At 41.2% G+C, this 23,404-nt stretch overlaps 1 protein-coding gene across 3 annotated transcripts in view; it reads left to right on the top strand.

Annotated features, from left to right (window-relative positions):
* The window catches only part of b4galt2 (UDP-Gal:betaGlcNAc beta 1,4- galactosyltransferase, polypeptide 2), a 401,349-nt gene that overhangs the window by 75,371 nt on the left and 302,574 nt on the right, over positions 1-23,404 (top strand). The window lies entirely within an intron of this gene.

Raw genomic sequence — 23,404 nt, 5'->3', positions numbered from 1 at the left:
TGTGTGTGTGTGTGTGTGTGTGTGTGTGTGTGTGTGTGTGTGTGTGTTGAGTGGGGGAGGGGAAGCCTTAAGGGAGTAAAAGACTGGGACATGTGGAAAACCAACAGGCAGAAGGTTCTAGAAAGAGGAGAGGCTGATCACGAAAATGGCAAGCACTCTGGTGCTTGAGTGAACTGATTGGAGGAAACTGAAGGAGGTGGGAGTGAGTATAAACTTGTGAGAATGTGAGCCCTGGGCGGGCAGCTTGGGGCAAGTTCGGTCAGTGCAGACAGTTGGAAACAATAGAGATTGACTGCTTGTATAATATTCAATGTTCACCCAATAAAATTTAAAACTAACCTTTCCCGGTGGCGTCGTGTGGGCTTCATTGAAAAAATTCAAACCCAACAATTCTGGCATAGTTGGCAGGATCACAACAGGACTGCAGAGGAAGAAAAAGAAACTCGGCTGATCACCAATCCCTAAATCGGCATCCAGAGGTAAGGACTCCTCTCTTCTAAAAGTGTGAAAGTGACGGCCCAAAATTCTGTCATCTGACGTGATCCCATACTGATCACGGTCCTTGTTTAAACCCAATAGTTAGAATACCGACTTCGGTAGTGACAGATTTAACCCTGTCTACTGCTCCCCAGGAAGAGTCCATATCGGTTCAAACTATCCCTAAGGCAGACACCATGTCTGACCCACAGAAACCTATGACCGTTAAGGAATGACAAGCCCTGCCCACTGTAAGTGAAGACTAACTACTCCAAAATTCATAATGATACGTCGAACAGCACTTTGATCTACCTACAATCCGAATTAAAATTCAGCAAAAATATGGAACCTCCGTGGGACAGTGGTCCCTGGATGATGTAAAATGTGTTTGGGGTAAAAGTACCCAACTTAACAGTAAAGAACATAATCACTGCTCATTATGGGTCATGCAACAAAAGAGACAGTGACATGAAATTATTGAAAAAATTGATCATGACTGCAAAATCAGTAACTTGAAAGACCAACTGAAAGCTGTCTGTGCCAAATTGAAATCTACGAAACTCAAACTCCAGAAAGAGCAGGAGATTCATTCCCGTGCGGAGTCACCCCTTCCCTGTCCAAGTGCCCCTCCTACCAGACAATCTTTGGATCATTTAGCCCCAAAGATTTGGCCTTTATTTGAGACTGAAAGACACAGTTCCGAGGACAGTGATTCAGACCATGAAGATAAACAACTGCAGGCCCCTAACTTACAAATTGTATAAACTAGAAGTCGGAAGACGGGAAAAAACAACTGATGAAGAAGGGAAGGTCAAATATGAATACGCCCAATGGGTAGAATACACACCGGCCCATACAAAATTGGTAGAAAGGTGGTCTAAGGAGCTCCCTCATCCCAAGAAGCGTAGTGTAAAGACGTGGAGTGAGTTGGAAAAACTCAAAAATATGTATAGTCTCCACCCCGTGGATGTAGTACAAATGTTGGCCATTAGGGTGGGAGGTAATACTGGCTGAAAATTATCTAGAGAGGTGACTGAAGAATTAGGGGATGATGGACAGGATCTGGATGAGGGATGGAAAGCAATTTGAAATTGTTGGAAAGACTATGGTCCACCAAAAACTGACTGGAGTAAAATATCCACCTGTCAGTAAAGAGGCCATGAGGAGTAATTGAGGGACTACGTGGAGCGCTTTGTAGCCGTGTGGATTGAACGTTCAGGACTGGCTGGTAACTTTGACAATGCAGACGAATTAGACCAAAGTGCTTTCGCTCCCCTCAAATATGCCTTTGTTGCAGGATTGGAACCTGAATTAGCTAAAATTCTCAAGATTGCACATCCAGATTGGGAAACGAGTTGTGAATCATTTGGACAGATAGTACAGAAGGCCAATCAACTTGATCGAAACATGGACTCTAAATTAAGAATTATGCACACGGTAGCCGCTGCGTCTGGTGGTCCTCCTGAGAGACGTCCCGGAAGGTGCCACTTTAAGAAGGAGGAAACTTCCAGCAAACCGGCCCCAAGGCATGACTTAAGTCCTTCGAACATCCCACTGATAGAGCAGAGGTTACTGGAATGTATTAAAAATCTATCCCTTGAGCAGCAAGAGGCCCGTCTAAACCTGGCAAAAATCTAGAACTGCCCACACCCCGCCTGTTAACCCCCTTCTTAGCTGCCTTACAAAAACAACTCCATGGCTGTTATGTTTTAGTGAGGGTGGGCAATAAGGAAATTGACTGTTTATTGGATACTGAAGCTGAGTTGACGTGTTTCCTGTTAATTGAGGGACGGGATCTACCGATAGACGGGGAGCACAGGACTGCACTGGGAGTAGAGGGAAAAGGATTGTGTTTTAAGAAGACACAGCCGTTAACCATATGTCTAGGGCAACACGAGATTCTAGCATCTAGATGGGTAGGGCCAGTACAACAAGCCCTCTTGGGAATGGATGTTTTGACTCAAATAAATTCATCCTTGCACTTGGAGGATGGTCATGTTACTTGGTCAATACAACACCTTAAGGAAGAGGAGTGGCAGAACCATCCGATTTGGGGAAAGGACAAAAACAACTGTGGTTTGCTCAAAATGGCTCCCGTCACCTTCACCGGAACCGCCCCATCATGTAGTAAGCAATCTCCCATTAGCCCTGCCTCCATTGTTGGTATCCTACCAGTTATACATCAGTTGGAACAACAGGGTGTACAGGTCAAGGTACACAGCACATCCAACAGTCCTGTCTGGCCGGTTAAGAAACCAGATGGTACCTGGCGTTTGACCATCAACTATTGGAAAGCCAACTGGTATATTCCCCAGAAGGCGCCTCTGGTAGCCGACCCGTCCTCCATTTTTAATTCCCTCTCCCCAGAACATGGATATTTTTTCATCATGCATACGGCAAATGAATTCTGGTTTGTCCTTGTCGCCTAAGGACCTGGTAGTGTTCATTTCCAAACCGCGATCTGCCTTCCTGAAATTAAAAACTGCCTTATGTTCTGCTCCAGCCTTGGGAATCCCTGCCAATGGTAAGCCATTTACTCTTTAGGTACATGAAAAAGATGGCCACACGAAAGCCATCCTTACATGGGAGTATGGTGACAGCCAGAGACTATCGGTTATTATTCCGCCTGGCTATAATCTGTGGCCCTGGGCTGGGATCGTTGTCTGAGGGTGATGGAAGTCACATCTCGAGCCACTGCCCCTATTGCACTGGATCAAAAACTGATTGTCCAGTGCCCTCACATGATCCACACTGTTATCTATGAGCTGTGTTTCGCAGATAACAGCGGCCCGACAGACAGCCCTTTTTTGAAGCCCCCAGCCTCCTCCAGGTCCTTGCAAGCTCAGTTAATCCCGTGACACTGCTACCTGTCGTGCAGGATCAAAAGGTGGGAGGGTGAGGAAGAGGCCGGCGATAGTGATGAAGAACACAACTGTGTGGAAATTTTGCAACACTTGGATGAAGCAGCTTGGGTGGTGGAAGACCGTCTACAAAGCCCCGACCTTGTTCCCTATACGGACGGGTCCTTCTTTGTAGAAGACAGTGTTCGAAAAGCAAGATGGGCTGTCACCAGCTTGCATGAAGTAATGACAAATTCCTCGATTATGTGGGGGGGGAAAAAATTCCAGGGATTTAAAAACAGTTCATTTATTCCATCTCAATCCCATTAGTATTCCCCAGTCTCGATTTTGTTTTCTGCAATATGATAAATCCTGCTAAGTAATTCCTGGTTTACTACCTGAGTGAGTTCTTCACTGCGAATGGCTGCTGAACCTGCTTGATGACAGCACTGTTACTTGGCACTAGAGACCCATGTAAATGGCATGAGAATGGTATTCACCTCAAGAAAGGCAAAGTCGTAGATATTAGGGCTATGATTCTTGATGTAGCTTAGAGTATCAGGCAGTCACAGCTCTCCACTGTAACAACAGACACACAAGCTCTACATTACACAATTCCTCAGGTTCCTATACCAAAAATACATTATACATCCTGATATCCGCCTCTGCATTGTAACATGCAGCTCACTCATTATCACTTCCATATCAAAGTAGCAAACAAGTTTGAAGAACAGGTGGACAATCCATTAACGCCGAATATCAGACTGCTCTGAATGACACACATTATAGATAGGAAATCTAGAAAGTGTTAAATTTGAAAATGAGATCTTTAACCCCTTGGGAGTTAGCACATAACTACTGTACTTTTCAAACCATTCTGCTACCGTTGCTGTCATCATTCATCATGGGCTGTAATTTTAAAGTTAACAATTCTGCAGCATAAATTGCAAGTAATTTGATGTTAGAGAGAAATATACTTCTTTGTTATTTAGTTTTGCTATACTACAGAGCTATTACTCAAAATGCGGTTGGTACTGGACATTGTGTGTTGTACTTTCTGTTACAACAGCAGAAATGGTGACATTAGTGTGCTCTAAAATGCAGTTTATAGACCAGCTGCTGCTGGATTGTAATTCATAGTCTACATAACTGGAGAAAGTTCTAAGGGGTAAGTCTGCCAATAGTGCTTTCAGTCAATGCAGTTGGAATCTACTATGCAGAGAGGAAAAGTTCTTCTGTGAACGAGTTTAAATCTGGTTATCCTCCTGTACTCAATGGGCTAAGTAAGCCATTGGTGTTTCATTCTGCTTCTGTTACTCCTACACCCAAAATTTCAACTATCCTGTGTACGTTTTCCATTTTTGAACAAAAGGAAAAGATTAATTTACTTGATATCATATTAAAATTTTATCTTATTTTTGAATAATTGAAGTGCAAAGATATAAAAGCGTCTTTCTGAAGTATCTACAGATCAGTGTTTGGATGTTGCAGGGTTGGATTCTGGAGCAGTTTGAGAGACAGTATCAGCTGAAGCTGGAACGTAGTGGAATCAGAGGGCTGGAAAGAGTGGCAATTTGACCCAGAGCTGAAAAAGTTTGATTTTAGAGCCCAGCAGAAGTGATTTGTGGCCTTGGATGTTAGCTCAATGAGTTCTCTTTTAAAGGTGTTTATTATGTTCTGTAGGAGCATGTTGACCATATCCATTCTTGTGTGAGGTGCTGAGAGAGAGGGTGTGTGTGTGTTTATTTCTATTTGTATGTTACTGTTCAAGTTGTAACATTTGGTGTGAAGGCTGAAAGAGAATTATTTGGCAGTGCGAAGCAAAATAGTTTGCCCAAGCGTGAGATTTATCAAGCAATGTCTAACAAGGTGAAACAAATAAGATTCTATCTTAACTAAAAAGAGGAAAATTCGGTTTGATATCACTGGGCTGCCCAAAGCTGCTGTTCATTTTATAATCACATTGATTCTCAGGCATTCCGTCCATTTGTTTTTAAAGCCAAACACATTAGAACAAAAAATGACGTTCTGCAGAACAAACTAGTGGATAATAAGTGCACTTTTTTGTTGATTAATGTGATAACTGGAGATCAAAAGCCTTTGTTGCTTAACAATTGAACTTGTGATACCAAAAAAGAGAAGCCTTGCCAAATTATCATTAAATGGCTGGGTAGCTTAATCACAAGAATGATACACTAACACAGTGAATTATTACCGAAGAAAACTAGAGAAGGCAGAGCATCTTATAACCAAGCAAAGAAAATTTAATGAGTGTCTAGAACATTTAAGATTCTTTTCTAAAAGATGTGCTCATGACCTTGTATTACTTAAATTCAAATGATAAAAGCACTATTTCCATTCGGTTGACTAATCTGTGTGCTGTATGCCACAACAGTTATGCTTTTCCATAAAAAAACAACTAGTTTGTATCCTCCCAGGATCATTGCAAGTAAACCTCAGAAGCCAAGCATGTCAGGTTGTTAATTCATTCTTAGCTGCAGTCTCCAAAGGAACAAAGAGGTGATGTTTATTTGTGAATCAGTTCAGAGTTTATTTCCCAAGTTATTTCTGGTCTGCAGTGCTCATGTTATCTTTCTCACTCTTCCGTGAAAATACCTTGCTCTCGGAGGAATTCACATACACAGCCATTTAGACTTCCGTAATTCTATCTGGCTGTTGGCTCCACTTGAGCTGAAACTCTTACTTTGAGAACAAGCTTCAGGCAATTTACAGGACATTTTAATTTTGGCACTCAACTTCCATAAAGGCAAAGGTTTCCTTAAATATAAATGTGACTGTAAAACACATCATTTGCCTTGGCCCTCTCCAGGTCTCAAGTCCAGAAGAAGTCAGTTGTATGGTTTTATAATATTAGGAATTTAATTCCACATCATAAATATTCATACTGCCCACATCCACCTTGTCAGTACTATAGTCAATATTTTTTTCATGACAATGAAAGCTTTCATTCCTCTAATTTCAGGATTCCACAATTTTAATTGATAGATTATCTTTTACTGCACATCTTCCTAATTTTTAAGCATTTCTACTGGTTCAGTGAATCTCTTGCCAGTTAATTTTTTGCTACCCTAGTAATGCTGTGGCTCAATTCATAGCACTCTTAGCTTGAAGTCAGAAGGTGTGGGTTGAAGTCCCAATCCCAGCACCAATCTCCATGCCTACGTTCCAGTAGAGTACCAGGGGAGTGCTTGAAGATGCCATCTTAGAGTCATACAGCATGGAAACAGACCCATTGGCTCAACTCTTCCATGCCAACCAGGTTTCCTGAACTGAACTTTTAGATTTTAAATCTCAAACTGAGGCCCTATTTTGATCTCTTAGGTGGTCATATGAGATACTGTGGTGCTTGCTCTGTCACCTTCAATGATTTGTGGACACAAGCACCCAGGTCGCTCTGCTCTGTTTCTGCTTCCCTATTGAATTGTACACAAGCCTCTCCTCATTCTTCTTACCAGATTTTCTTTCATACTTTGCTCTGTAAAATTTCATGCGAGTTCCCATTCAATCAGTCTGAGTAGGTCCTCTTAAAGTCTATCAATATCCTACTCACAATTTGCAATATTTTCATGTTGCATCATCTGAAAATTTTGACGTCATGATCTGTATGTACATCCAAATCCAGATCACTTTAATGCACATCAACAAAAGCAGAACTTCTAGTCCTGATCCCTTGGGAACATTGATGTATACCTTTTCTGGTTCAGTAATGAACTCTATTCTGTTTCCTTGTTACTTGACAAACTAATTATGTGACACTTTAACAAGAGCCTTTTGGAAGTCCATCTGTACCACCCCACCAAAACCAAAATAATTAATTTTAATTAACCAAAATTAACCCTCCTTAATTCTCTATTCTTTACCTCCTCAAAAAAATTAATCAATAAGATTTGTGTTTAATAATTTCATGCTGGCTTTGATGAATCATTAAAGTGATTGTTAATAGTGTTCTAGATTATCATTTCTATAAGCTTTCCCACCACTGTGCTTAAACTACCTGGCCTGTGGTTGATGGGCTTATGTTTACAACCTTTGTTTCTGAATGAATGTAAACATTGATAATTCTGTCTTCCTCTGGCATTACCCCCATATCTAAAGAAGATTGGTAGAGTATGGCCATTTCCTCCAAAGTTACCTCACCTACTTCCCTCTTTTCTTGAACATCAACACTTTCCTGTCTCTCACCATTTAAGAAAATCTTTGTGCCTTTATTATTCCTACCAATGTTGATAACTTCACACTTATCCACATTATATTCCACCTGCATGTCCTTGTCACTCAATCTATCTATATGCTCTTGGATCCTGTTTGCATCCTCCTCACAAAGTACATTACCATCAATTTTTGTATCATCTGCAAATTGGAAATATTGCAATTGGTTCCCATGTTGAAGCCATTGATACAGATTGTGAAAGGCTGACTCCCAAACACTGATCCTTGCAGTACTCCACTGGCCCACAGCCTTGCAATCTGTCAGTGATTCCCTTATTCCTGCTTTCTACCTTCAATCCATGCTAATCCATTACATTTATGTGCTTTAATTATGTTTGTAAACCTTCTTTGTGGACTTTGTCAAAAATCCTTTCAAAATTCAAATACACCATATCCACTGCCTCCCCTTTATAGAGGCTGCGTCTAGTTGCGTCAAAGAACTGTATCAGTTTGTCAAACATGATTTACCTTTCATAAATTCATGTTGGCTTTGTCCAGTCAGACTAATGTTTTCTAAATATCCAGTAATTGTATCTTTTTCTAATAGATTCTAACATTTGCCTTACTGCTGATGTCAAGTTGACAGGATTAATAGTTCTATTTTCTCTCTCCTTCCTTTCTTAAACTGTTGGGTTACATTTGCAATGTTCCAATCGGCAGGCACCATTGCAGAATTAATATGCTACAGAGAAGTGGCTGCAGGATATGGTGGTGTAATGGTAATGCCAGTGGATTAGTAACGCAGAGGCTTAGGTCATACTCAGCTGACATTTATTCAAATCTAGCGTGGTAACTGGTGGAATTTAAATAATTTAAGTACCGCTAATAAATCTAGAATGTGAAAAGGCAAAATTCAGTAGCGTTGGTCATGACGACGAACATCCATTGTCATAAAAACACATCTGGTTCACTAATAATTTTTAGGGATGAAAGTCTGCCTTTCTCGCTTATTCTGTATGAGTCCGTGTGACTCCAGATCCACAGTAAATAGCTGATTCTTAATTGGAGAATTGCAAACATTACAGCCTTGTTCAAGAAAGTTTTTAAGGATAATCCCAGCAACTACAGACGAGTCAGTTTAACTTTGGTGGGAAAGCTTCCAGAAACAGTTATTCAAGATAGAATTAGTATTTACATAGGAAAAGATACGTTGATTAGGAAGGATCATCCTGGATTTCTAAAGGGAAAATAGTGTTTAATTACCTTGCTAGAGTTTTTTTGAAGTGGTAACGGATTTGATGAAGATATGCTATTTTTGAGGCATACATGGATTTCCATAAGGTGCCACACAACGGACTTGAGCAATGTGCATTCAAAATTGGCTGAGTGGTAGGAAACAGAACAATGGTCAATGCATATTTTTCAGGCTGGAAAAAGGTTTGTAGTGGAGTTCCCCACAGGTCGGTGTTGGGACCCTTCTCTTTCTTGATATATATTAATAATCTGGATCTTGGTGTACAGTGAATAATTTCAAAGTTTGTAGATATCACTAAACTTGGAAGAATTGTAAACTGTGAGGAGGACAGTGTCAAACTTCAGAAGGACATTGAATAGTTGATGGAGTGGTTGGGTATGTGGCAGATGAGGTTCAATGCAGAGAAGTGAGAGAAGATGCATTTTGATAGAAGCACATTGAAAGACAATATAAAATAATTGGTACAGTTCTAAAGGGGGTACAGGGGCAGAGGGACCTACTTGTAAATCATTGAAAGTGTCAGGGCAGGTGGAATGAGCAATTAATAAAGCAGAGAGTGTCCTTGGTATAGCGTATTGAGTACAAAAGCAAGGAGGTGATGGTTGAACTTGTATAAGATACTTGTTAGATCTCAGCTAGGGTATTGTGTACTGTTACAGGCACCGCATTATGGGAAAGGTGTATATACAATGGAGAGGGTGAAGGAGTGATTTACAAGAATGGTCAAGGAATGAGAAACTTTAGTTGCCTTGTTCAAGCAGTAGGGAAAGATGTCGAAGATGCCACAGCACTGTGGGTATGTGTGCAGAGCAATCTTCAACCAGAAACTGATTGCTGATTGCTTTGTGCAGTCAGGTCCAGTTGTGGCAGCCAAGAATCATCAGCATGATATTAAGTCTGTCCATCTGCTTAGGAGCCAATGTGTGTGAACAATAGAGTCAGAAGGTTTCTAAACTGCAAGAGATATCATCTCTCTCTTTCTGTCTCAGCTGTGAAGTAACCAAGAACTGATAGATCGCTAATCTCTCTTTCCATTTGCCATAAACTATTCTGTCTAACAGTAACTGAACGACAAAGTAATTAATATGCTAATCACCCTGTGTCTTCAGCAAATAACTGAAAGGATCTGGAAATAAGGAGATTGCGTTTTAAAGTTGCTCTGACCTTCCGAGAGGACATTTTATTAAATCTTGTGAACTGGTTCTACTGAACTGAGTTTCCTTTAGTAGTTTTCCCCCCACTTGTTGTATTTATGGTTTGTTTTTGTTGTGTCCAACTGTGTATGCATGTGGGGGTTTAGAAAGAGCTCAAGCTCCTGCTCCACAAGACCCCCAAGGCTTTGATCTGGATATTTTCTAATGAACCTCTTCAGAGATATTATTACGTATCTCTGGACCAGGTGGGACTTGAACCCGAGCCTCCTGGTCCTAGTACAACTGTGCCTCAAGAACCCTCAAGTGTAGGTGTTAAATACTTTTGCAGAGGCTGCTCATGTTCACAATCCTTATTATATATTTTCCAAGCAACTTGCCCAGAGATATTATTACATACCTCTTGAGTAGGTGGGACTTGAATCCAGATTTCCTGGGACACTGCCACTGTACTGCAAGAACCCCTGGGTTTTGGTATAGTGTCTCAATGAAAACATGACATACCTGACAATAATTCTGCAGTATTGAATTGAAATGGAGCCTGAACCCATGATCATCTTATTTATTTGGGGAAGAGCACTAACACTGCCCTAAACACTCACATTGCTGTGAACTCCTGCACGTTACATCTTTCTATAATGAATGACAATCCATGTACCTGATCATAATGTTAAAATCTAAGTGCCAATACTGGAAGCAACACATAAACCATTAACACTTCTTGTTATCTAAAATGTTAATGTTTTATTTCAGATTTGCGGAATGGAAATGCTGGCGCATCATGCGAACCTGCTTCTGTCAGTCTTGCTTGAATTGTCTCACTGGATCTGTGCTGCTAGCCTTAATCTTCAACTATTTCATAACCTGTCCATCAAACTCAGTTAATTCTATGGACTAGTTTATGATCTTCCTTGCTGAACCTGTTTTGTGAGCTCCCTCCTGGTTTCTCATTGACCTGATCCATGCCGCTCTACTTATTTAAAAATTGGCAGAGTTTCCAAAATCATTTTTGGATGAATTCAATGAAATGCTACAATATGTTATTTTTCAAAAACGTAATTGAGAGTCACAAACCCTAACAGCTACCCTTCAGAACTCAATTCTTTATTACTTGCTTTCGATGTAATAGTTTATAAACTAAATGAAAACATTTCACTTTTTTTTATTTGCATTCTCACAACGTGAATTAGCCATATCCAAAGTTTTTGTCAATGTGTTATGACAGGCCCGTGAACTGTGACCAAATCTCCTGAGCTGTGCAGTGAAGCCCCGCTGCTGTTATCAGCTTTTACCAGCTGGGTACGTGTGCAGGACCTGGCAGAGACCTACACATGAGCTTGCATGGTACCAAGAGGGAATGAATTTTCAGCTCTTTTCAGTGTGTGCTGTGTGCAACGCACAAAGAGGAAGGGGGAAAAACACATTATTCATGCAGATTTAGGAGCTGCTGGGGAATGACCATTTACTCTGCATGTGTGATTGGTTCTTCCATTGTGTGCCACAATGTAAGACTAATTTGACAAATCTGCACTTCGAGCACGGAGCTTTACCTGCTCGTGGCGATGTTCAGACAGAATTCAAATATGCTTCCTACGATTTTTCATCTATTAGCGTTAATGGATGGAAAACGAAGGGGTGCAAGCATGCCTCTGATTTCCCAGCGTATGCTGTTGTTGAGCAATGTGTCATGCTCATTCAGAAAATCCACCCTTGACACTGTAAATGGAGTAACATTGGAATCAACAGTGCTTGTTAAGAATAGTGAGAGAACAGGTTCAAATAAGTATATTTTGCCAGTAACTCAAGCTTCCCTTGGGTTCAACAGTATCACTTGTTCTTTGTTGTGCTTAACCATATTTTTATGATTTAACTTTTCTCACTTTCATCATAAATCTGGTCCCACTCCAGTGTGACTTTTTGTTTCTTTTCAGCACCCTGTCAGACCCACGTTAACAATTCTTGGGCACAATGGCATGTTTTCAGTGCCATGTGTATGTATGATGTGGAGGTGCCAGTGTTGGACTGGAGTGGACAAAGTCAGAAATCACATGACACCAGGCTGTGAGATTTGCTATAAATGTTGAAGCAACTATGTGGGGTGATGCATTTGGGCAAGGCAAACAAGGCAAGGGAATGCATGCTGAATGGTAGGACCTTGGGAAGCACCGAGGCTCAGAGACCCTGGTGTGCATGTCCACCATGCGCTTAAGGTAAGAACACAGGTAGATAAACTGATTAAGAAAGCACATGGGATACTTGCCTTTATTAGCTGAAAACAGAATTTAGGAGCAGGGAGGTTATGCTGGTAATGTACAAAATGTTGGTTAGGCAATAGCCAAGGTCTTGTGTGGAGTTCTAGCTAGCACTGGAGAAGGTGCACAGCAGATGTACCAGGACCTTGCACTGGCTGGAGAGTTTCCATTATGAAGAGCGACTGGGTAGACTGGGGTTGTGTTCCTTGGAGCAGAGGAAACTGAGGGGGGCACAGTTGTGATTGATAAAATTTATGAGGGGCATAGATAGGGTGGACAGGAAGAAACTTCTCCCCTTGGTGGAGGGATCAAAGAGCAGGAGGCAGCAGGTTTCGAGGGGATTGAGGAACTAAAATTCACTGTGTATGTCACTCTCAGCCTGTAAGGGTGGTAGAGGCAGAATCCCTCAACATTTAAGAAGTATTTAGGTGTACAGTTGTGATGCCAAGGCATATAAGGTTATGGGCCACTGCAAAATGGGATTGGAATAGTCAAGTGAGATAGTAAGAACTGCCGATGCTGGAGTCAGAGATAACACAGTGTGGAGCTGGAAGAACACAACTGGCCAGGCAGCATCAGAGGAGCACGAAAGTTAGAATGGTCCCAACCCGAAACGTCAGCTTTCCTGCTCCTCTGATGCTGCCTGGCCGCTTGTGTTCTTTCAGCTCCACACTGTGTTATTTCTTGGAATAGTTAAGTGTTTGTTTTTGATCAGTGCAGACTTGATGAGCTGAAGGACCTTAATTCTGCATTATTCATCTCTGTCCGTGCACCTTTGCTAAATTGTAGATTTTGTTTAATCTGTGTGGAACATTGTTTTCACTTCCTGTACATCTCAATTTTTGAGCATAGTACTTTATCTCCGATTTAGGGAGAAAATGATAAATGATGAGGAAAAACCTCTGTTCATAGTTATAATTGTGGGAGGAGGGAAATAGTCTTCTGATTTGAGTTTTCCAGCAGCATATTTAGAGTTTGGAGGACTGATCTATCATCTCTGCAAGAGGTTCAGATGCAGTACATATCCTCGGCAGGAACTTCTGATATTTCTTAAGTGCCTATTCCTTCTCTGCCTGCATTTTTTTAAAATTAAGAGGTGATTCCTAACCTGGAACTCGAGCAGCTCTAACTGGCAACATTTGACATCACTTCTTGTGCCCTGCACGACCCGTTCAGAAGTTCCCACCTGGCACAGGGCATGTCTTTCGTGGGTCTGTGGTATCCTGCCGTGCATTTACTTTCTAGACTATTACCGAGAAAGATTTGTCAGTTACTTACCAAATGCCTCCTCCCTGGTTGTGTCGTTACTGTTGCTATTATTGTTGGTGATTTTACTAGAGGCTCTTTTCCCCTGCTTTAACATCTTGATTTCTCTGTTCAGTCTCTGCTCAGGTCTGCTGTTAAGTCCCTACACTCAGTTGCAGCAGAGCCACTGCTGCCGATGGCTTGTTGGAGAGGTGACAGATAATTTTATTTGTATTATTTTAATGCTACGAGAAAGATACTTTTCATGCTTTAAGAATCTTCATCAGATCCATCTGCTTTGTCAAATCTACTTAAGCTAGAATAGCGCAAGATGGATGAGGCAATGTAAGATGTCAAGAAGATAAAGGAGTAGGCAATTCAGTCCCTCAAACCTGCTCTGCCATTCGATATGATGATGCTGATCTCATCTCGGCCTCAACTCCAATTTCCTGCCTGTTCTCCGTAACCCTTGAACCCATCACAAATTATAAATCTATGTGTCTCTTCCTTAAATTTATTCCATGTCCCAGCATACCCCGCACTCGGGTAGTGAATTCCACAGATTCATGACTCTTTCAGCGAAGTAACTTTTCCTCATCTCTGTTTTAAAACCGCTGTCTCTTATCCTATTACCTCTCATTCTGGATTGCCCCAAAAGAGTAAACTTTGTCAATGCCCTTTAGGATCTTCTACACATCAATTGGATCTCCCCTCATTCTTCTAAGCTACGGAGCATATCGACCTAAATGGCTCAATCTCTTCATAAGACAAACCCCTCACCTTGGGAATCAATCAAGTGGGTCAGCCGTGAACTTCCTCCTGTAAAACTAGGCCCCTCCTCATTCTTCTGTGTAGATTATTGTGCATCCCTTCTGGTGAGGCTAAATGCTTATTCTGGCCTTTTAGCATGAGAGTCCAAAAATTATTAAAGGATTCAATTCAGATTGATGAACACTGTGCAACCTTGTTGATATCAATCTAAAGGTTTCTCCTGTCAAGTTTCACCTCCCTGCCTTTGCCATTAACATCACCTCACAACCTTTTAGAATTGGCAGGCTTTTAGCGGCTAATGGAATTTTATTTATACTATTTTGTTTATCAACATATCAACAAGGAGGAGCAGAAAGCCATTTAGCCCTCAAGCCTGCTGTGTCAGATCAAGGGTGAACTGATTGTAAAACTTCCAATTTGTCTTTCTGGCCACAGTAATTGATTTTGTTTTGTTTCAGTTCTGAAGGTTATAAACTATTTATCAGTTGTTTCTCCAATTCCCTTTATCTGCTTGTACACGTTGCTTAGGTCAGAATGAACTATACCACATCAGGTTTTGCCATCAGCAAAAGGGGCATCACTTTTGATGGCATCTACCAGACCATTGGTGAAGATGAATATCACTATGTACAGTTACCTGATAGTGAAGGACCTTGTGTCAATATTGCAATAAGTTGATGATTGCCCTTTTATCACAGCCTTGCTTTGATATCTAGTCTGTTTCTATTTATCACTTGTCATTTGTTTCATATAAAACGGTTGATCTGATCATTTAAAAGTTCTTGGGAAAGTGCATGTTGTTGTGTTTAGAAGCTCCTGTGAATTAGATACTGAATTAACCTACTGGTTTGCTTGTATCAAATAATGACCACATTTCCCAATTTTATATTAATTATATCTAATGCAGGTGCAGCTTTGGTTCAGTCAGCAGCACACTTTTTTTCCTCTGAATCCTAAAGTTATGGGGTCAACTTCTCCTGCCTGCAGCAGGTTGTTGACTTGATGCGGCAATGTTTATGTTATCCAACACAATATAAGAACATAAGAAACTAAGTGTGAATAACGTGGTATTAAAGGATCCATAGAAAACATTTTACAGCTGGCTATTAAATACATTACATTCATGGACATATAAGTGCCTAGACTATTATTAAGCTGACCGGTTTCAGCAGAAGTTCATTCTTCTAGTAGCATGCTGTGTTTCAACCAGCTGGTTTACAATGCAACAACACTCGTTCAATTCCCATCTAAGTTGAGGTCACCATGATGGTCCCATTTTCTCAAACTTATCCCTAATCTGAGGTGTAGTGACCCTCATTTTAAACCCACCACCAGTTGTATCTCTATCTCCCTCCCTCCCTCCCTCTAATGAGAGATCAACCCTGTGCTCCTCTGGGACTATGGTGACTTTACATTTACCTGCTTCATCTGACCCCAAGTAAAAAGGCATCTGAGCCTTTTATACCCTTAGGTCACATGCTATGACACAGCGACAATAACATGAGCATGTCTCTTAAAGATATACTGACAATCTGACTTTGAGACATATTACAAAATCCATGCCAAGACTTGAACACAAAAATGAAGGCTGATACTCCAGTATAGTATACGGAAGGAGCACTGCACTATTGTAGGTGCCATCTTTCAGATGAATGTTAAACTGAGGACCTATCTATACTCCAAGTTGGTCTTAGGAAATCCCAAACCATTATTTTGAACAAGAGCAGGGGAGATCTCCTCAGTCTAGAAGCAAAGTAGTGGAAATAATGTAAATGTGAAATAATTCAAAGTTTTGGCCAAGATCTGTAGCTCGGGTTTTGGGTGAGGTTGTTGACTTGCTCACCGAGCTGGCTTGTTCTCGTTCAGATGTTTGCTAGGTGACATCGTCAGTGAACCCTCCGATGAAGTGATGTTGTTCTACTCCGCTTGGAATTTATACTGTCCAGTCTCTTATGGTGAGTCTGTTCTGGTAATTACACGACGAACTCCCCTTAATATCTGTTCATTCAGACAATGAAGGCCAACAGTTTAACCGGGACAAGGTAACCATAGCAGCCCAAGCCAAACAGACACGTACGGGAATTCCTAGAGGCATGGTTCTCCACCCATGATGCAATCAACAAACGTAGAGAATTGGACCCCATGTACGAACCATACAGGTCAAAACCAGAAATGACAATATTCACCAAAACGGACCAGGCAGTATAAATTCCAAGCAGAATAGAATAATATTGCTTCATTGTAGGCTCCACTGATGATGTCACCTAGCATGGTGACACAACATCTGAATGAGAACAAGCCATCTCAGTGAGCAAATCAACAACCTCAATGTGAAATAATTTTTTAAAAATCGGAAAATGCTGGAAATACTTAGCAGATCTGGCATCTACTGAGGGAGAGAAAGAGATTACAACATTTCAGGGTGTGACCTTTCACTTCCTCAGTGTCCTGGCCAATATTTGTCCTTTAATTAACATTACAAAAGGAGATTATCTGATCATTATCACATTATAGTTTATGGAACGTGTGTATGTACAAATTTCCTGCTGTAAAGTGCTTTGCAATGTTCTGTGTTGTTTTAAAAAAAATACAAGTTTCTTTTTTTAAAAATAATTAACACTTGAGATCATACACAGATCTTTTTAATTGCATGTATGAGGCCAGAACAATTATTTGAATGCAATAGACAGATGGGAGAGGAGGAAAAATGAATGTGGTTGGCAAGGAACCTCTGATGCTGCTTGGCCTTCTGTGTTCATCCAGCTCTACACCTTGTTATCTCAAACCATTGACTTACTGGAAGTAGAATCAATATGAAAGATTCTCCAGAGGTTCACTACTAACAGGATATTAGTGGCATATCTTCTCACTTTGTTTTATTCTTGCTGAAACAATCGACTTACTTTCTTATAGAAATCTTTTGTACATAAAACATCCCAAGTACTTTTTCAAAAAAAAGAGCTCTGTAATTGAGCCCATGGCTGGGGCCTTGGTTTTGAATTTTCATAGACGCTAAGAGTGTCCTTAATAACTGACATTCATTTGTTCATTTTCAGTTGTTCATTTGTTCATTTATTTGCCAAAAGCAAGGCAAATTGCATTGCGTCTCAGAGGCTGCTTCAGTATTGAAGATAAAAGGGAGAATGCGCACACAAACTGTTGAGAAGAATTGAAAAGTTAGGGAGAGACAGCAGCCTGAAATAATCAAGGAAGAAAAGAGCTGGTCATTGACTTTAGGAAGTTGAGTGGAGGATACAGCGTTGTCTGCACCAATAGTGCTGACGTGGAGATGCTTTGAGAGCTTCCAAGTTCATAATAGTAAAGGTCATTAATTTTAATTTCCTCCCGTACTGACTGGGCTGCCCAGAGTGTAAAAGGCCCAGACGGGGTGGAATTTGTTAAATGTGTCCAAGAAAGTTTCCTAAATCAATATATAGAGGGCCCTACTCAGGAGGATGCAACACTGGACCTCCTCTTAGGAAACCTGGCCAGGCAAGTGACTGAAGTATCAGTCGGAGAGCAGTTTGGGTCCAGTCACCATAACTCCCTTAGTTTGAGCATAGTTATGGAAAATGATGGGACAGATCCACAGGTTAAGATGCTAATCTGGAGTACGGCCAATTTGGGGACCATTAGGCAGGACTTGGCAGCGGTTGATTGGGTGAGTCTGTTTGAAGAAAAAGCAATGACTGGCAAATGGGAGGCTTTTAAAAGGTGATATCACGAGTCCAAGGACAGCTTGTCCATGTCAGGGTGAAGGGGAAAAGTTGGCAGGTTTAGTGATCTCTGGCTGACGAGGGACATTGAGGCTCTTGTCAGGAAAAAGAAGAGGGCATCCATTGGGTTTAAGTTATTGGGCTCAAGTGAATCCCTAGATGAATATAAAATGTGTAGGAGCACACTTGAATCAGAAGAGCAAAAATGGGGTATGAGATGGATCTGGCAGATAAGGTTAAAGTTAATCCCAAGAGGTTTTGTAGCTATATTAAGAGTAAAAGGGTTGCTAGAGAGAGAATAGGTCCCCTTAAAGATCAGCATGGCCGTCTATGTGTGGAGCCACAGGAGATGGGGGAGATTTTTAATGAATATTTCTCCTCAGTGTTTACTGAGAAGAGAATCATGGATGCTGAAGAAATAAGGGAAACTAGTGGGGATGTTTTGGATCGCATACATGTTACCAGAAAAGAGTTGTTTGCAGCCTTAAAGCACATTAAGGTGGATAAATCCGCTGGTCCTGATCAAGTCCATCCTTGGATGTTGTGGGTGGCTAGGGAAGAAATTGCAGAGGCCCTTGCAGAGAGTTTTGCTTCATCTTTAGCCACTAGTGTGTTTCAGAATACTTGAAGGTGGCTAACGTTGTTCCATTGTTTAAGAAAATGAGCAAAGACAAGCCAGGGAACTACAGGCCAGTGAGCCTGACATCAGTGGTAGGCAGGGTATTGGAGAGGGTACTGAGGGAGAGGATCAACCAACATTTGTATAGTCAAGGTCTGATTAGGGATAGTCAGCATGGATTTGTGCACAGGAAGTCATGTCTGACAAATCTTTTGGAGTTTTTCAAAGAGGTAACCAAGAGAATGTATGAGGATAGGGCAGTGGATGCTGTCTGTATGGACTTTAGTAAGGCCTTTGACAAGGTCCCACATGGCAGGCTAGTCATGAAGGTTAGGTCGCATGGAATCCAGGGAAAACTAGTTAATTGGATCTAAAATTGGCGCTATGGTAGGAAGCAGAGGATGATGGTTGAAGGTTGTTTCTCGGACTGGAGGCCTGTGACTAGTGGTGTGCCATAGGGGTTGGTGCTGGGACCTTTGTTATTTGTTATTTACGTTAATGATCTGGATGTGAATGTACGAGGCATGATTAGTAAGTTTGCAGATGATACAAATTTAGGGGGTATCGTTGGATAGCGAAGAAGCTCATCAAAAATTACACAGATCTTAGCAGATGGGGAAGTGGGCTGAGGATTGGCAAATGCAATTCAATACAAATAAGTGTGAGGTGTTGCATTTTGGAAAGTCAAACCAAGATAGGACTTGTACAGTAAATGGTAATGTCCTGAGGAGTGTTGTAGAACAGAGTAACCTAGGAGTACAAGTACATAGTTCATTGATAGTGGTGTAACAGATGGACAGGATAGTGAAGAATGCATTTGGCATGCTGGCCTTTAACATCCGAGGCATTGAGTAAAGGAGTTGGGACGTTATGTTACAGTCGTATAAGTCACTGGTGAGGCTGCACTTGGTTAAACTGGAAAGTGTGCAAAGAAGATTAAAGAGGATGCTGCCAAGTCTAGTAGGCCTGAGTTATAGGGAGAGGTTGGCCAGGATAGGACTTTATTTGTTGGAATGTAGGAGAATGAGGGGTGACCTTATTGAGGTGTATAAAGCATGAAGGGCATAGACAGGATGAAAGCATATAGTCTTTTTCCCAGGGATGGGGAATTGAAAACTAGAGGGTATAGGTTTAAGGTGAGAGGGGATAGATTTAAGAAGGACCTGAGGGGCAACTTCTTCACGCAGAGAGTGGTGTGTATATGGAATGGGCTACCAGAGAAAGTGGTTGAGGCGGGTACAATCGCAACATTTAAAAAATCATTTTGATAGGTACATGGATGGGAAGGGTTTAGAGGGATATGGACCAAATGCAGGCAATTGGAACTAGCTGAGTGGGCACTATGGTCAGCATGGGCCATTTTCCTTGCTGTATTGCTCTATGACTCTCTGATCAGCCACATGCCCTGGTCCACCTATGTCGACGGGAAAGCACATCAATGCTTCTGCTTGCTCAGAGGACTGAGGAAACTTGGCATGTTCACAACGACTTACTAATTTTTATAAAAACTGAAAGAACTGCAGATGCTGTAAATCAGGAACAAAAACAAAGTAGCTGGAAAAGCTCAGCAGGTCTGGCAGCATCTGTGCAGGAAAAAACAGAGTTAACGTTTTGGGTCCGGTGACCCTTCCTCAGAACCTGTCCTCAGAACGTGAACTCAACTAATTTTTGTAGGTGTACCGTAGAAGGCATCCTATTCAAATGCATTAAACTTGGTACAGCAACTGCTCTGCCCAAGACAACAAGAAATTTTAGAGAGTTGTGAACACAGCCCGATCCATCATGCAAACCAGCGTAGGTTCCATTGACTCCATCTATACTTCCTGCTGCCTTGGAATAGCAACCAACATAATCAAAGACCTCTCTCACCCTATTATACCCTCTTCCAACCTCTTCCGTTGGGCAGAAGTTCCATAAGTTTGAAAACACATACCAACAGATTCAAGAATAGCTTCTTCCCTGCTGTTATCAAACTTTTGAACAGACTTCTCATATAATGTACTCTCTTTTACTGCAACTTCTCTCTAGATGTAACAGTATATTCTACGTTCTTTTCTATTACCCCGATATACTTATATAGGGAATGATTTCCCCAGATAGCATGCAAAACAATACTTTTCAGTGTATTTCAGTACGTGTGACAATAATAAAATGAAATAAAAATAAGTGGGAGAAAGGTAAAGATTATAGGAAGATGGGTAACGGATCTTGTCATTGGATCATGTATATCCTTAATTAGCAAAGTATCAGTATGTTTGACCAGATCAAACTCCAATTTAAATGGTAAGTTTAAAAGTGTGAAAACCAATACTTGGTAAATGTATTTTGCACAGCCATTGAGCATTACTGCCATCTTGCACCAGAAGTAAAATGAATTTGTTGAAATCTTTTGTTGCATATATGTATGAAATTAAATATTACCCAAGAATTGGCATGCATGGATCATTTACGGCAAACTTTCAAAATATGCTAAGATGTAAGAGGGATTTCCTCTGTGCCATCTGACTTTTTAATTTTTTAGCTTCTTCACCCTTGTTCAGTCACTGCAGAAGTGTCTTTCTAATGGATTGAAATAATGGGAATTTCATGCTGAAGATGTTATTGAAACTGTTTTATTATCCCATATGAGTAAGGCCCTTAATTAGCTGGTAAAATTATGGTGAATTAATGGCACTTGCACTATCCATTTGCAAAGATCCAGCAATTTTTGAGGAAAAGGAAATGTGCTAGGGTGTTCCAATTCTCTGTTAGCCTTGACAAAACAGAAATAAATCATGACTTTACTATGAACCTTGTCATTGGAAGTAATTGCATGCCGTGAAATTGATGGATATGTACTGTAAATGAGAATTAATCTTGCCACTGATATAAGCATGAGGTTAAAAATGGGTTTAATGGTCTGCCGTGAAATTCAACCTTGAAAGCCAAGCTGGGAAGTGAAGAGGCTTTGGCTGCTCACTGCAGCAGGTCATGAATTGTTCCAAGAGAATTTTGAAACTTATTTAAATTTTCTTTTGGCACTTTCTCTTGTGTGCAAGTTTTGTCATTCGCGCACCCTTTGGTGCCAGAAGGCAATCATTTTGAGGGATGCAAATGCAAGATAAATGGAATTCTGAAATAATTTTATGATCCAGCACGTGAGAAATCATTTACACATTTTACCTGCACTGTGCACAGACACTGCAAGGATTATAGCGGGTGAAGAAGATGGGTCTCCCTCATTGCTTTGTGTCTGTTTTAGTACAAAAATCCATGTACAAGAATGGTTCGGGGACGAGAAGCTTCAGCTATGAACATAGGTTGAAAAAGTTGAGACTGTTCTCCTTGGAGAGAAGAAGGATAAGAGGAGATCTGGTGGAGGTTTTCAAAGTCATTTGTGGGCTGGACAGCGTAGATAGGAAGAAACTGTTCCTGTGTGTAAAAGGAACAAGAATGAGAGGGCATCGATTTTAAGGTGATTTGCAAAAGAAGCAAGAGTGATATGAGATTAAAATCTTTTCACTTGGTGAGTAGTTAAGGTATGAAACGCACTGCCTGGAAATGCGATGGAGGCTGGTTCAGTTGAGGCATTCATGGTGGCATTGGATAAAAATGTGCAAGAATACGGGGATAGAGCAGGGGATTGGCACTAGGAAATGATCTCTTTGAAGATCTTGTGCAGTCATATTGGGCCGAATGGCTCCTTTCTTTACTGTAGTACTAATGTGATTCTGCCTGTAAGAGACTCGTTAAAACTTCACTTATTGTCCAAGCTTTTCACAAATCTCCTAATAAATTTCCTTCTGTTTCTTGGTGTCAGATTTAGCTTTGTAACCCTCAATAAACAAGTTTGCTTTTTAGTTGTTGCTGGTGCAATGTGTTGCTCCATTGCATTACTTCCCATACAATCAGGAATGGATTATTGACCCATTCATTAATATCAAAATCGATCAGTACCTTGATCCCATTTAACTACAATTACATCGTTTTCAGTAGTTCCCTTACCTAATAACGCTTTGTCAATCACAATCTTGATAATGTCAATTGACCCAGTATCGAGCAGAATGAGTTCTGGGGTTCCATCAGACTTTGTGTGACAGCTAGCACTGACCAGACAATGATCATCTCCACCAGGAGAGAATCTCACTATCAGTCCTTGACATTTAACAGCTTTACCATCACTGAATTCCCCACCTTCAACATCTTGGGCTTATCAGACACCAGAAATCTAACATATAAATAGTCTAGTTACAGGTGCAGGACAGAGGCTGGGTATTCTGTAATGAGTAGCTCACCTCCTAACACCCCACAGCCTGCCCACCATCTACAATAGACAATCAGGAGTGGGATGGAATGCTCTCCACTTACCTGGATGAGTGCAGCTCCACTAACAACCAAGAGTTTGGACACCATCCCGGGGGGAAAGAAAGCCCCTGTTTGCCACCCCCATTCACTATGCTTAACATTCATGTTCTTCATAATAACTGTACCATTGATAAGATGCACTGCAATAATACCACAGCTCCTTCAGCAGCGTGTCCAAAATCCAAAACCTCTCCCACCAGAACAAAGGCCAGAGGACACAAGGGCAGCAGATACATGGACATACTACCACCTGCAAGTTCCTTTCCAAACTCGCGCACACGCGCGCACATACACACACACACCTCCCACCCCAATCCCCTTAGAAATTCCTCTGTTATCACTGGAACTCCTACCGTGACAGGATTATGGGTATACCCACACCACGATGACCCCAGTGGTTCAAGAAGGCAGCTTGTCACCACCTGCTCAAGGACGGTCAAGGATGAATGATAAATATAGGTCTTGCCAGCAAAACCACTTGTCCATTCTCAAGCATTCAAATTGAACCTTTGAAGTTACCATAGCACAGCTAGTGCTGTGGAAAAGGGGTATGTCCTGTCTTTG

The sequence above is a fragment of the Rhincodon typus genome, chromosome 10 (genome assembly GCF_021869965.1).
Source record: "Rhincodon typus isolate 14 chromosome 10, sRhiTyp1.1, whole genome shotgun sequence".
Taxonomy (NCBI): domain Eukaryota; kingdom Metazoa; phylum Chordata; class Chondrichthyes; order Orectolobiformes; family Rhincodontidae; genus Rhincodon; species Rhincodon typus.
Note: the sequence above shows the minus strand (reverse complement) of the source record. Positions and strands in the feature narration are given on the sequence as shown.